The following is a 13,185-nucleotide window of genomic DNA, read 5'->3' as shown; positions in this document are numbered from 1 at the left end:
AGGGGCTGTATGGGTTGCAGTGTGTAACCGCCACCTTCGTTTGGCTCCTGGCTCCGAGGGGCAAGCCTCTCACAGGGCCCAGCGTCCCCGGAGGTGCTTCCCACCCGGGGAAGATCCCGGTGACCGGCCACGTGGCCTCGGCCCTGCCCGCCTAGCTTTCCGTGGGCGCGGCTCGGAGCGCAGGGTGCTGGGTGCCCAGCGCACTTCCTGCACCTCGTCGGGGGCTCGGATGGTTCTGGACGCCCAGGCCGCTCTCCAGGCAGCACCTGTGGACACAGAGAAGCCGGCCGGGCCCTCCGACTGCTAAGGGGGCTCCTCACGGAGCGTGACCCCTCACGGCCCCCCTTCCACCTGGTGGTTCTTCCCTCCTGTCTCCTACGTGCCTTGCAGTCTAGTCCCGGTGGCCAAGAGGTGGAGAGGGCCGGGCATCGATCCACAGGCGAATGGGGTTAACAAGGTGGTTATACATCCAATGGAATGCCATACTATTCCGCTGTTACAAAAAGGAGGGAATTCTGTCCTGTGTGGCGACACGGTTGGACCCGGAGGAGGTCCTGCTAAGTACAATGAGCCCAGCACAGAAGAGTGAATTCTGCACGATCCCCCTTCTAGAGGCACCGAAGGTGGGCAAACTATTAGAGGCAGAGAGTAGAATGGGGCCGGGGGGAGGCGGAAATAGGAGACACTGAGGGATGGGTGTGAAATTAGTCCTACGAGAGGGATGAGCCGGAATGAGCCGTAGAGACGAGGCTCGGCGTTGTGCCTGTGGGGGACCACGGGTGCACCCACGCCTGGAGCCTGCTGAAAGGCTAGATCTCCTGTAGGTGCTCTTACCACGATACAATCGTTTTTCAAGATCGCTTCCTACAGAAGCAAGCAGCACAGCCTGAATATTATCACATTCCTGAGATCTTTCTAGAGAGAAGCCCTCCCGCCCCCACAAAGAAACCTCGCACTGTCCGGGAGGCGGAAGGGTCCTCGAGCCCTCTCTTGTTCGGTTTGATCTTCCCTTTCCACTGTATCTCTCGGCCTGGAGGACGTCTTCGGGTTTAGAAGCGGCTGCCGTCGGCCCGAGTTCTGGTCCTCAAGTCACGCCTGCTGCCAGAGGGACCGCGGGCCTTTCCAAGATGTGATGGCTCCCGCGTGGTGCCCGCGCCCGGCTCAGGGTCGCGGCAAGCTGTTCGCTTGGGGCCCGTGACGCCCACAGGGACAGGAGCCACAATGTGGACTCCAAGCTGCTCCTAAGTACAAGAGAGCTCGTGAGAGTTCACGGCCAACGAGTACCCGCAGTGCTCGCTCTGTCTGTCCCGTTGTCGTTGCTCTCCAGAAGACCCGGTGGTTGGAGGGGCTCCGGCGGGTGGTTCTGGGGGTGTGGGGTTGGCAGAGGAGCCCGGGGGGTTCCATCCAGCTACTTGCTGCCCTGATACCTTAGCTGGAGGGGGCTGGAGGGGTCCTTTCTCTCTCCACAGAGGAGGCTGGAGCCCAGGACAGTGACAGACAACGCTGTCAGGCCTCCGAAAGTCTAGGCCAAAAAATCACGCTAAATTCTCCTAGTTAATGCAGGTCACAGGCCAGCACAGATTCAGAGGGAGAAGACATGGGGTCTACCTCTTGACAAGAACTGAAGAATTCTGGGGCGCCTGGGGGGCTCGGTTGGTTGAGCGTCCGACTGTGGTTCAGGTCACGATCTCACAGTTATCGAGTTCGTGCCCCGCGTCGAGCTCTGTGCTGACAGCTCGGAGCCTGGAGCCTGTTTTGGATTCTGTGTCTCCCTCTCTCCCTGCCCCTTCCCTGTTCGCTCTCTCTCTCTCTCTCTCTCAAAGATAAACATTAAAAACATTAAAAGAAAAAAGAATTGAAGAATTCCTATGTGTTGGTCACCTTATTTCCTAACAAACGGCCCCCAAACCAGTCACTGCCCCGTGGCCTCCCAGTTTGGCTGATCCAGGAGGGATGTGGGAGGACAGCCTGCTTCTCACCGTAGGTCTGCAGGGGGCGGGATGCTCTCCGCACAGCCCTCCTGCCTGGGACCAGGGGGTGAGCAGGGCTCAGCCCTTCTCTTGTGATGGGGGGGGTGGGGAGCGGGAGGGCAAGCAGAAAAGGGCAAGGACTTTTGAAGGGTCATACTCAGAACTGATGTCTCTTTACTTCAGCCAACTTACCGCTGGCCAAGACAAGTCACGTGGCCACCACCAAAGTCGAGGACAAGAGAAGGGCGCTGCATCCCAGATGGGTCACGGCACGGCTGTGGGTCTTGGGGAGGGGAGGGGCGGGGTGCAATACAGTCTCAATCCATTCCTCCCCCAAAGAATCCAAACAAAATTAGGACTGCAGGAAGAGCAGAAGGAAATAATACAAGACGTGCTCTTTAAGCCTATAAACTGGGTAGTTGTGTTGAAAGAACCACTTCATGCAAACGTTATACACCGTCCCCCGAGGAAGTTGTAGGCGGGGAAGGGCTGTTAATAACAATGTGGATCTAAAAGCTTGGAATATCCCCACAGAATATAGTGATAAATGGGGGGAGAATGAGAGAGTTAAAGGCATTTTAAGTTTCTTGCTTAGGGAGAGGAGAGTTATTGGTCACGTCAGTAGAGAAAGACAGGTTCAGGTTTCCGTCTTTTCCTTAAAGGTAATGACTGGTGTAGAACAAGGTATGTGACCTCTAAAACGCGTAAGGAAAAAGAGCAGCATGGAAAGTATCAGCCGTGTAACGCGGAATGACTGGGAACGACCAAGGAAGGGTGAGAGCAAAGGCACCCAGAGGGCCAGGCACAGGCTGCGGGCGGTCCCGCTCTGAGCTCACAGGCGCCAGGGCCTCTGGGGCCATCGCTGCCTCACCGAGCCGGTGTGGCGACAAGGACACCGGTGTCCCGAGTGTCCCGAGTGTCCTTTCTTGGCTGATTTGCCCGTTCCCGGCCCCCAGCACCCCATGAACTCTAAATCCCAAGAAAGCAGGGTTCCTGATGACCATGGTTGCGCCCCCGTTGTATCTCCAGACCCTAAATCGGAGGAGATCCTCATCTGCTGGCTCCGTGGACGAGCAGGTGCCTGGGGGCTGGGGAGAGGAAGACATTCTCTGACCACAGGCTCGGCCACCACACGTGCACACCTGCCCCCTGGGCTCGCAGCGCCTCAGCCCTTCACCCGGGAGACCCACTCCGCCCTCGCAAGCACACTCGAGTGCCGTCGGCCAGCCTCCCGTGCGGGCCGTGACCGTGCGGTGCACAGGAGACTTGCGGGCACGGAGTCACAGGCGGAGGACGGTCTCCGGGGCAGAGGTGGAGGGGCTGGTGAGGGGTGAGGACCCTCGAGCCCTGGTGTCGGGCAGGAGAGCAGAGCGTGGGCACAGGGCAGGCAAACCGATAGGGTCGGTGGTCGTGAGGTGAGGCGGTCACCCAGGGAAGGTCGGCGTGACCTTGAGAATGACACTTGGGACTCCCCGTTGCCAAGTGACACGGGACTCGGGTCCCAGTGGTAGGAGGACCGGAGCCAGGAGGGAGCTCTCAAGGACTCCAGAGAATTCGCAGGATTCTGTGCGGGACCGGAGTCTGGCGGCTGGAGTGCCGCCCCAGGTGAGGCTCGACAAGCCCCTCAAACGAGGGGTTCAGACAAGGTCATCCCCCTTACAAATCCCTTCTCTCACCGCCGAGAAGAGAGGGGTTTCGACGCGAAGGTGCGTGTGGACCAGCGGCCCCCACGCGGACGGGGCTGCGACCTGCCGGGAAACCACACCTTCCTTGGCTGCCACGGCCCACGGACAAGGAAACAGCAGGATGGGCCACACAATGTGACAAGTCGTATCATTTGCTCGAAGCACACGACAGGGCCCATATGGGCAGGAAATAATTTCTAAATGACTGAAATGTCTCATTTACATAACCTGTATTTCTTATTCATATTTGTACCGGCTTGGGGGGGGGGCATGATATGAATAGATCAATAGTTGATGACTGATTCATCCAATTTGCTGGGGCTTCTGGTTGTAGAGAGAGGTTCAAACGGATCGGGTTTTTTGTATAGGCTGCCAGTATATCAAAAAAAGTTTAAAAATGTCAGAACGGGTTTAGGAAAGTTGTAGTAGGTCTTAAATGCTTACGTGTCATGAAACAAACCCCCACACACACATGGCATCTGCATACAGGCTTGGAGATCATCATGTGCAAGGTCACATGTGATGCCCTTGGAGCGGTCCCACGCCCACCCCTAGCTCTTGCCCCCCCTCCCCCACCCCACGTGAGACCTTGTGGCTGGTGACCCACCCGTCCTCTGCTGGACATCCCCCGGATAAAACACTCCTACTGTACTGGTAACCAGAAGTCCAAGAACTGCCCGGCCCTGACCTTGTCACTCCCCAGGGTCACCCTCCAAGGCCCCTTCACCCCCCGACCGCTCGACGAAGCTCGCATCAGGCTCCCGATGGGTTTTTTCGTCGCGAGTTCGGTTTCCCGGCACGTCACGGCGCCGGGTTTACTAAGATCAAACCAAACCTTCGGGCCGACTGGATCTCCCTCTCAGCCACGGGAGTGGCCTGACCTTGCCCCTTTCCCTCTCGGTGTCCGTGGCTGGTCCTCCTGTGGGTCGTGGCAGGTCCCTGCAGGTGCTGATTCGTGGCAGAGAAGGGGAGACGGCAGGGGTGGTCGGCCTCCTTACAGCCGGCTCCGGACACGGTCGCCCAGCCTCCCGGCTCCCCCTCCCCTGCCCCTCCCTCCCCCACTGCCCCAGCACAAAGCCTGCAGCCTGTCTATCCGCTCGGCCCTGGAAGAGGCAGAAACCTAACAGCAGAGAGGCCACAGCGAATGTGTGCTTCACTGTAGATAAAACCCACCAAAACCCTACTAAAAATAAAATTGGCCGAAAAATGACAAGTTCGTGTGATTGAAAATGCACTAAAGGGGCGCCTGGGTGGCTCAGTGGGTTGAGCATCTGACCCTGGATTTCGGCTCCGGTCGTGATCTCACAGTTCGTGGGTTCCAGCCCCGCATCGGGCTCTGCGCTGACAGCTCGGAGCCTGCTTGGGATGCTTCCTCTCTCTCGCTCTCCCAAAATAAATAAATAAACATTTTAAAAAGACAATGCATCGACATCGCTCAGGCGTACAAAGAAAAGCCACTCTCGTTATGCTTGCCTTATGGCCGAATCTTCCGCACGGGCCCCGCCTGCTGGGCGACGTCCTTGGCTGGCACAGTCCCCTTTGTCCTGAGAAAGGGGGGTTCTCGGCTTCAGAGCCCCTGTCAGCACCCCCTCACACGGGGGGTGGGTGGTTTCGGGGGGCGGGTGGTTTCGGGGGGCGGGTGGTCTCGGGGGGGCGGACAGAACGATCCGGGTGCTGGGTCAAGACGGCAAGAGTCACATCTGTGGCCCTTCACCCGACAGCCACTCGGGTGCTCGTGGGACAGAAATCCCCAAGCTTGTGTCCACCTGCTGGCTGCCCCCACTGTGCAGCGAAGGGGAGTCTGGCTCCGAAACGTCTCTAGCCCGCGGAGCATAAGGGGGCACCGCGGAGGACACGGGGGGCAGCGCGCGGCGTCATGGGGCAGCTGGGATCCCCGGGCCGAGTCACGGCAATATCAGGCGCCTGGGCACCAGGAGCCTGTGACCCTTCTCAATGTCACGGCCACGGGCGGACCCGCCTGCGTCTCTGCGTGTCTCAAAGTCCCAGACGCCCCAGCTGGGGTCGGTGGCGACCACACGCCGGTCAGCTGGTGGCCGGGGCTGGTCGTGGATCCGCTCACCACCGGGACTGGTCCCGAGGGAGAACGGCCGTGAGCCGGGCCACCACCCACACGGCGTCGACCGGAGAAGGCGGCTGGGAACGGGCAGTCGTCTCCGGGACCACGAGGGAGTCAGCGGTCAGCGGTCAGCGCCGGGAGGCCTTTCCGGCTCGGCAGACGGCGCAAAGGCCAAGGCTGGGAAGTTTCTCGGTCCCCTGGACCCAGATACGCCTCGAACCCCAGCCCAGCTTCTTGCAAACAGATACCCTTGGTCCTCGGCATAGCAAGACGTAACTCCCCCACCGCGAAGTTCACTTGGTTTTAAGTATGAAACTCCGTGGTTTTAGCACATTCACAGAGTTGGGCTGCCATCCCCACGCTTAATTTCAGTGTGATTTCGCCACCCCGGAGAGAGACCCCAGCCGGCCACTCCCCCCACCCCCACCGGACCCACACGTGTGACGTGAGGGAGGGACCGTTGCAGCTCATCGGCGGTGGCCCGTCAGAGGCGGACCCGATGCTGACACGAGAGGAGCAAGGAAAGGGAGGGAGGAAGGGAGAAAACCTCACGCAGGCCCGTTGCACCTAGAGTCGTTCGGAGTCCACGCCACCCTTGCTGAGACTCTGGGGGCCTTTCTGGAGCAGACCCGGCGAAGCGAGTAGCGAGTGGAAGGCACAGATGGCGAGCGTAGACAGCACACTCAGGGACGGGCGCGGGCGGTGAGGGGCGGCCGGACACGCGTCCCGAGAGCCCGCTGCAGCCCTGCCAGGCTGGAGGCCGAGACGCACCCCTTCGCGAGATGGCCGGTCACCGACGCCAGACGGTGCCACAGGAGACCAGAGGGGGTGAACTCTCTTACTTTTATAAGCTTGTACTTGGCGACCGTTTACCTATTAAAAACGTGAATCAAAAGCAAACAGGTTGTGAGAGCAAGGATTCCAGTCACGTGTTGCAGTTTTGAAGGAAAAGTCGAGGCAAACGTGGCAAAACGTTAGTATGTGTTAAACGAGGGCGGGGACACGAGTGTCTGTGCTAACAAGCCCTGGACTCGCCTGTGATGTGTTTAAACGTCCTGATGCAGGAGGATGCAGCATTAGAAGGTGGGAAGCAGGGGGTCGTGATGTCCCAGGTATAAACCAAACGGCCGCTGCAACGGCTTGCAATCGGGAGGAGAGGGAGGCATGAGACAGGGCTGGCTTTGTGGTGTAGACCCTAGAGGTCTGTCCTGGGTGTTGGGTGGTGGCCCCAAGGACTGAGACGAGGAACCTGGGAAAAGAGTGTGCGAGAAGGTGAATCTGCGGTTTATGGAGCCTCGTTATCCCCAAACCTTGCCGCTCCAGGGGCAAAACTCTGACCAACACGAGCCTTCTCTACTCTTCCAAACTTCTGACCTCTCCTCTGCCTCTCTCACTCTTGGAGAACAAACTGGACCCATTCTTCACGGAGAGGATAGAAGCCACCAGAAGGGACCCTCCCCCCCCCCCCCCGTTGGCATCACCAAGTTGCCTTTATCTGCAGCCAGGCTGTATCCTTCCCCTCAGTGTGACACGGGAACACCTGCCTCCCAGCAGAGGTCGGCCCTCCTCCTGGACCCCACCCTCAGCCTTCTCAGCCTCTACAATCAGCCGCGATCCACACCAGCCTCTCCCTCTCTGCTGCATCTCTCCTACCAGCATCCAAACTGCTCTAGTCATTCCCCTCTGAAAAAAACAAAAAGCAACAACAAAGTAAAGCAAAAACAAAAAGCACTTTTCCTGAACCCCAGGTGTTCCCCCACCTCCTTCTCTCTTCACCAGCTGTCTGACCTCAGTTTCCCCATCTCATCCCCTCCTGCCAGTTCCAGTCTGAGCTCCCTCCATTCCCTCCACCCCACTCGTTCTTGCAAAGGCTCCCCCGAACCTTGACACTAAGCCTTCACGACATGGTTTCCTCGGCTTTCCACGTCGGCCACCACACCCTCCTTCTGGAAGGAGCCTCGTCTGGTCTGGAGGCCACCTTTTCCCAGAGCCCCCTCACACCCTCTGTGGCTCAGTGCCCATCACCTTGGCTGGCCGTCCTCCTCTCCAGTATGGGAACACCGGTATCCCCGGAGGAGCTCTCCACCCTCCCAGCTGCCACACTCTCCCAGGCAATCCCAGCTGGTGCACGACTTCCACTGCCCACACATTCCCCCGCTTTCACGTTCTCTGCTGAGCTGGATCTGGGCTTCCAACTGCATCTGTAAAACCTCCACTGGAACATCCACAGACATCTCAAACCTGACAGAGGGAGTCTGGACCGATGATCTCGTGGCCTCCAGATCTGTTTCCCACCTCATCGAATGCCGGCCCTCTGGCCCCTGCCCCACGCTTGCCCTGCTGAGCACCGTTCTGGATGGGCCTTTCTCTCAAAACCCCTAAAACTAGCTTATGCCAAGTCCTGTTGGCTCTACCATGAAATACACGTGGACGTCCCCCTTCTGTGTCATCTGTCCCCACCACCGCCCTGGTCAGGCCCATCATCCTGTGCGTCCAGATGGGCCCTCATCCACCTGCGGCCCATTAGCATTCTCCCCAGCAGTCCCATCTCGCCAGATGCAAACCTGACCAAGTCCCTCCCTCCTGGGAGCCATTCTCAGGCCATCCATCGTTCTTAGAACGAGGGCAAAATCCTCATGGATGCCTCCAAGGTCATTCACAGCTGACTGTTTCCTGCCATGCCCACCCCTACCCTTCCACGCTCCTGCTCGTGCTGTACATCTCAGCATGAGTGTCCCCTCCTCCAGGGAGCCTCCCCGCTGCCCAGCTTCAGTCTGGCCTCCTGACACATTCCCTCACCACCTCCTGCATCTGATAGTTAACACATTGTAACTGGATACTGTGTAAACGTTCCTTTAATGTCACTCTAACCCACAGGATTGTAAATTCCACGAGAGCAGGGACCATGTCTTCTTTGTTCACTGACTCCACAGTGGAAGGTCAGAAGATAGTTGTTACGTGAGTGTGGGGAGGGGGTCATATACGTGTGCGGACAGGGGAGGGTGAGAGAAAACATGAGATAAATATGTGTCATCTCTGCAGCCTTGTGGAGAATGTGGGATCCCCGGGCACAGGGTGACCGAAGAGCCCCCCTCCCCGCTCCCCGCACGGCCGGACAGGGCACCTTGTCACCCTGCCCTCTGAACAGCCAGTCTCCCTCGAGGCAGCTCGTCCCTCAGCAAGGCGGTGCGAATCCCGGTGAAGGATGCCTGGTGCTCTCGCCCTGCCCCCGTCTAACTGGCCCCTTTCGATGACAAATTCATCGACCTTAGGGGATAAGACGAGAACAGACCACAGGCGGAGAGTGAGTGACCCGAGACTTCATTTCCATCTCTCTCCCTTCCATCCCAGGTCCGAAGCCTTCGAAGAGTCTTATCTACCAGCTTTCCCTGTCTTCCCTCTGGTTGCACCTTCACGGGGACAGAGCCTGCTTGAATTAGAAGTACATCCATCTGGTAGACAATGCTGAGGTCTGGAGCTCCAGCAGAGGGTTTGGGGAGCCGCCAGCAGTGGCTGGAGCCGTGCCCTTGTACCCAGCGCCGAGCGGAGACAGATGCGCAGGGAGCGAACAGGCACGCGGTCCTCCTGGCGGTGGGGGCTCCCCAGGGTTCCCCAGGGAACCAGGGGGTTCCGAGCAGGCAGGGCGTCGGGGGAAGAGTCCGCACCGGCCCCCTGGGAGGAGATTCAGGATCCGCGGACCAAGGATCAGGACCCTGCGAACTCCGTGAATTCCAGAAACAGCCCCTCCTCCCACCCCTGCCGCTTGTCACTGTCCTCTGCTCACCGAGAGGACCGGAGGACGCCCCTTAAACAACAGTGCAGGCTGGTCTCTGTAGGGCGGCTGGGAGACAGGCCCCACCCCCAGAGAGAGTCCTAGGGAACAAGGCTGAGGTGGGGAAGCCAAGTTCCCGAAGGAGGAAGAGTAACTCCAGACTCCAGCGAGAACGGAAAAGAGGGTGCAGACCAGGGCTCTACAGCGTCACGGCTCCCGTGGGGCGTCACCCCCAGCCTGTCACGCAGCGGGTGCATCTCGACCCCGCCTCTCGGCAGACCCCCACCCTGCGCACTGTCTCCCATTCCGGGCTGACAGGGGAGCTGGGGGCCCGGTGACCGGCCCCTCTCCGTGCTGAGGGGCGTGGAGCCCAGAGGGCTCGGACGCTGCGCGGCCGACGGTGCTCAGATCACCCGGGACCGTGCTGGGGCGAGGACGCCCGCCGGGCCCACGGCCCAGAGTGCAGTCCAGGGATAGACCAGGAGCCCTGGTGCCACACAGTACCTGTTGCAACTTGGAGGCTGACCACGTGATACCGTCCCAGGGGAGGCAACGAGGCGAGGCAGAAACTGCGCCAGAGACTCAGGGGACTTGGCTTCCGGTTCCGGGATTCGGGCCTGACGTGTTGGGACTCCAGACCAGCTCCGTGGCCTCTCCGTCCTCTCTGTCCTCAGTGTCCCTGTCCAGATCGTTGCCTGGCACCTTCCTCGAGGCCTGGGTCATCTGTCAGCCCTCCCCAAAATGCAAAGAGGAGGGATGGGCTGCCACGGAAATCGTCCCCTCGGCCTTCCCAGCTCGGCGGGAGCACCGTCAGCCTGGAGGTCCTGGCCCCGGGCAGCCGGGGTGGGGGGGGGGGGGTGAGGAGCCCACGGCCGTGCTGTGTCATCCGGGGAGGCAGGGAGCCCAGAGCACAGGCATCAACAGCACCGTGGTGCAGACAACGGACAACAGCTGGGGATTTTCCAAAAGCTTTCCCTCAAAAGCTGCCTCGTCGGCCATCCAGGGATACGGCGGGGAAAGCCAGCGCAGGCAGGAAGCTCAGAGCGCCTCGTGCCCTGGCCTGAGGGACAGCAGGAGGCTGGGGGGGGGGGGGGGGGGGGGGCTGGCCAAGGGCGCGTGCGGAACCCTGCCCGGCCTTCTCTTCCCAGGCCGTTGACGGCTTCTCCAAGGGTCTCGGCGCCTCCTTTTCCCAATGGCCAATCAGGTAGCAGCCCACAGCCGTGCCCCCCCCCCAGGCAGGGCCCCCTGGGAGCCAGCGCCCCGCACCCAGCACCACCCCCCCCCCCCCGCCCCGGGAGGCAGCAGGCAGCCCATCCAAGCACCCACGTCCTCAATTGGGCCAGTCATCAAAGACGCAGGACCTGACAAAACACAGTTCTGCTCTCATGGACGGGGCCTGTAGCAGAGAGAGATAGACCACAAAGAAACATACCCGTGAGTGTGCGTGCACCCTGGTGGGGGGGGGGGTGGGGGCAAATGCTAGAAACACACAAAGAAGGTAGCGGAGACAGAGTGAAAGGGACAGAGTTTCTCTTTTGCATAGAATGGTCATGGAAGTTACCTGACGTTTGAGCCACGGAAGGAGAGAGAGAGAGAGAGAGCCCATCTTCTCAATCTCTGGTGGGAGAACCTAGTAATGGAAGCAGTGGAAGTCCCAGTAAGGAGAGCAGGAAGTGCAAAGGCCCTGGGGCAGGAACGACTGGGGAGAGCAGGAGAGCCCACTGGCCGTCCTGGCTGGAGGAGCTTGTGGGGCTGGAGGTAGAAAAGGAGGCCAGAGAACGACCGGGGTGGTCTCCTAGGGCTTCTTGGTCACCAAAAGACCTTGGATTTCCCTCTGAGTGAAATGGAAAACGACCGGAGAGTTCTGTGCAGAGCAATCACAGGTTTGAAAGGCGTGGCTCCGGCTGAAATGTTCATTCCTGCATTTTGTAGGCAGGAGCAAGTTCATCGGTAACTGTAAAGAGGGAGCCAGAGGGGGCACCAGTTGCTTCCAAACCTCCCTGCACACGGCAGACCCGGGCTCTCCGGGGTGCCCCCTCCCCGTGGGGCGCAGGACAAGGCCGTGGGGGACGGGACCCATGAACCTGCCAGCCACAGGCGGCAAGCTGCCCGTCCCAGCCCAGGCCGTAAGCAGCCTGGAGACTGACCAGCGCGACCTTCCCCAGCGCCCCCCGCCCAGCGCTCAGAGTCCCGGCCGCTCGCAGGCGGGCGCCCCCCAGCGCAGGGCTGAAAACGTCACGAGTGACTTCAAGTTACCAGTGGCTTAAGAACCGACTTGAAAATTCCTGAAAATCCTCAGTTGGCTCTCATAAACCAGCGCCCTCGCCCACCCTCCTGCTGAATCTCTCTTCAGGCAGAGAATGCGCCGCCTCCGGCCATAATCCATCCCGCGCTGGGTCAGAGCCAGACGCTCTGGCAGTATTTTCCCCCCCGCTGTCCCCTCGTGGGTCCCACCACCGCAGCAAAGGAGTCCCTGGGCCACCGGCAGGAACTGGGGGCCGGGAAGCCACGTGCCTGCTGTGCGATGCGGTCACAGCCGCACGCGATTTGCTGCACAGAAGGCGCTGGCACCTATCAACGTGCGAGGAGCCCGCGGACACGGATCCGGGGCCCCTGACGGCGCCGCTGGAGAACGGGCTGACGCCAACGGTGACGCGCCCTTCCCCGTCCCTACCGCGAAGACAGCACGCTCCCCCACCGGCTGGCTGCGGCGCTCAGATACCCGCCGAAGTCAGGCCCGCGTGAGCGACACTCACCGAATTCCGTTCAAGTCCACCTGTTTTGAACTTTCGTGTGAGACAGGAAGTCCGACCGTTAAAAGCTCGGACGGAAACCGGAGCCCCTTTCAGGGGGGGCCGCGCTGTCTGTTCCCAGTGGGCACCGACCAAGGGGGGCTGGTTTCCCCTCGGGGCCGTCCGACTCCACGCCGAGCTGCCCCGGCTGCCCCAGGGGCCTCTCCGCCCGTTTCCGGGATCACGTGGTCCTCACCTAAGGCCCGCCGGGGTCAAGATTGGCGCAATTGTCTGCTTAACGTGCTCGTATCTTCTTCTTGGGATGGAGACCTGCCAGAACACGGCACCACCGTCCCATCCGTCCGGTGGCGGTGGCGATCGATGTCACATCCCGCCGGGACCCCGTCCCCTTGCCACCGTGGGAAAGGGCAGCGCTGTCCCGGGGACCCACCGACGTCCTCCCGCTGACGCTGGGCGTGGCCGCACGACTTTCTCCGGCAGCAGCTTTGAGAGCCAGCCCGAGGCCTGCCGCCCGCGCTCCGCCTCTGCCAATAGACACAAGTGCCCCACGGACAGGCTGTTTCTCCAGCCCGGGTCCCGGATGGGACTCCCGACACGGAGCCCAGCCGTCCGCAATGGACGCACGGCGCGAACGCTTGTACCAGGCTGAGCTCTCGAAGCCCTGACTTGGAAATTGAAAAACTAAGCACCGAGGGAACTGATGTGGTTGGGTGACCGAAGCTGCCTCACCAAGCTCGGGTGACTGCCGTGTTTCTGCGGGTTGAGGAGGAGAGGAAGCCAGGGTGGCGTGAGAGAGGGGAGAGGCGGGGGCAGAGGGGAGAGAGGAGCCTTCCGTCCAGTGCTTCCGGCGGCCCTGTAGGCTCCCGTGTGTCCCAGTCCTTACCCGGCCCCGGCTGTCTTCCCTGCCCGGACCCTCTGATCCTTGCGG

The 13,185-nt window shown here is 60.6% G+C and overlaps 1 long non-coding RNA gene across 4 annotated transcripts; it reads right to left on the bottom strand.

Annotated features, from left to right (window-relative positions):
• Nucleotides 1-4,694: 4,694 nt before the first annotated feature.
• On the bottom strand, nt 4,695-12,946 carry LOC123385778. Of its 4 annotated transcripts, none has more exons than XR_006598751.1 (6): nt 12,261-12,946; nt 11,066-11,458; nt 10,831-10,900; nt 8,857-10,227; nt 6,300-6,981; nt 4,695-5,199 (listed from the first exon to the last, which is right to left on the bottom strand). It is a non-coding gene; the product is annotated as an uncharacterized LOC123385778 (long non-coding RNA). The 4 variants fall into 4 exon arrangements; XR_006598749.1 differs by lacking the exon at nt 4,695-5,199 and having other exon boundaries at nt 5,279-6,981; nt 8,857-8,999; nt 9,113-10,227; XR_006598752.1 differs by lacking the exon at nt 4,695-5,199 and having other exon boundaries at nt 5,279-6,981; nt 8,857-9,404; nt 10,009-10,227.
• Nucleotides 12,947-13,185: the final 239 nt, after the last annotated feature.

This window comes from Felis catus, chromosome B3 (genome assembly GCF_018350175.1).
Source record: "Felis catus isolate Fca126 chromosome B3, F.catus_Fca126_mat1.0, whole genome shotgun sequence".
NCBI lineage: Eukaryota > Metazoa > Chordata > Mammalia > Carnivora > Felidae > Felis > Felis catus.
Note: the sequence above shows the minus strand (reverse complement) of the source record. Positions and strands in the feature narration are given on the sequence as shown.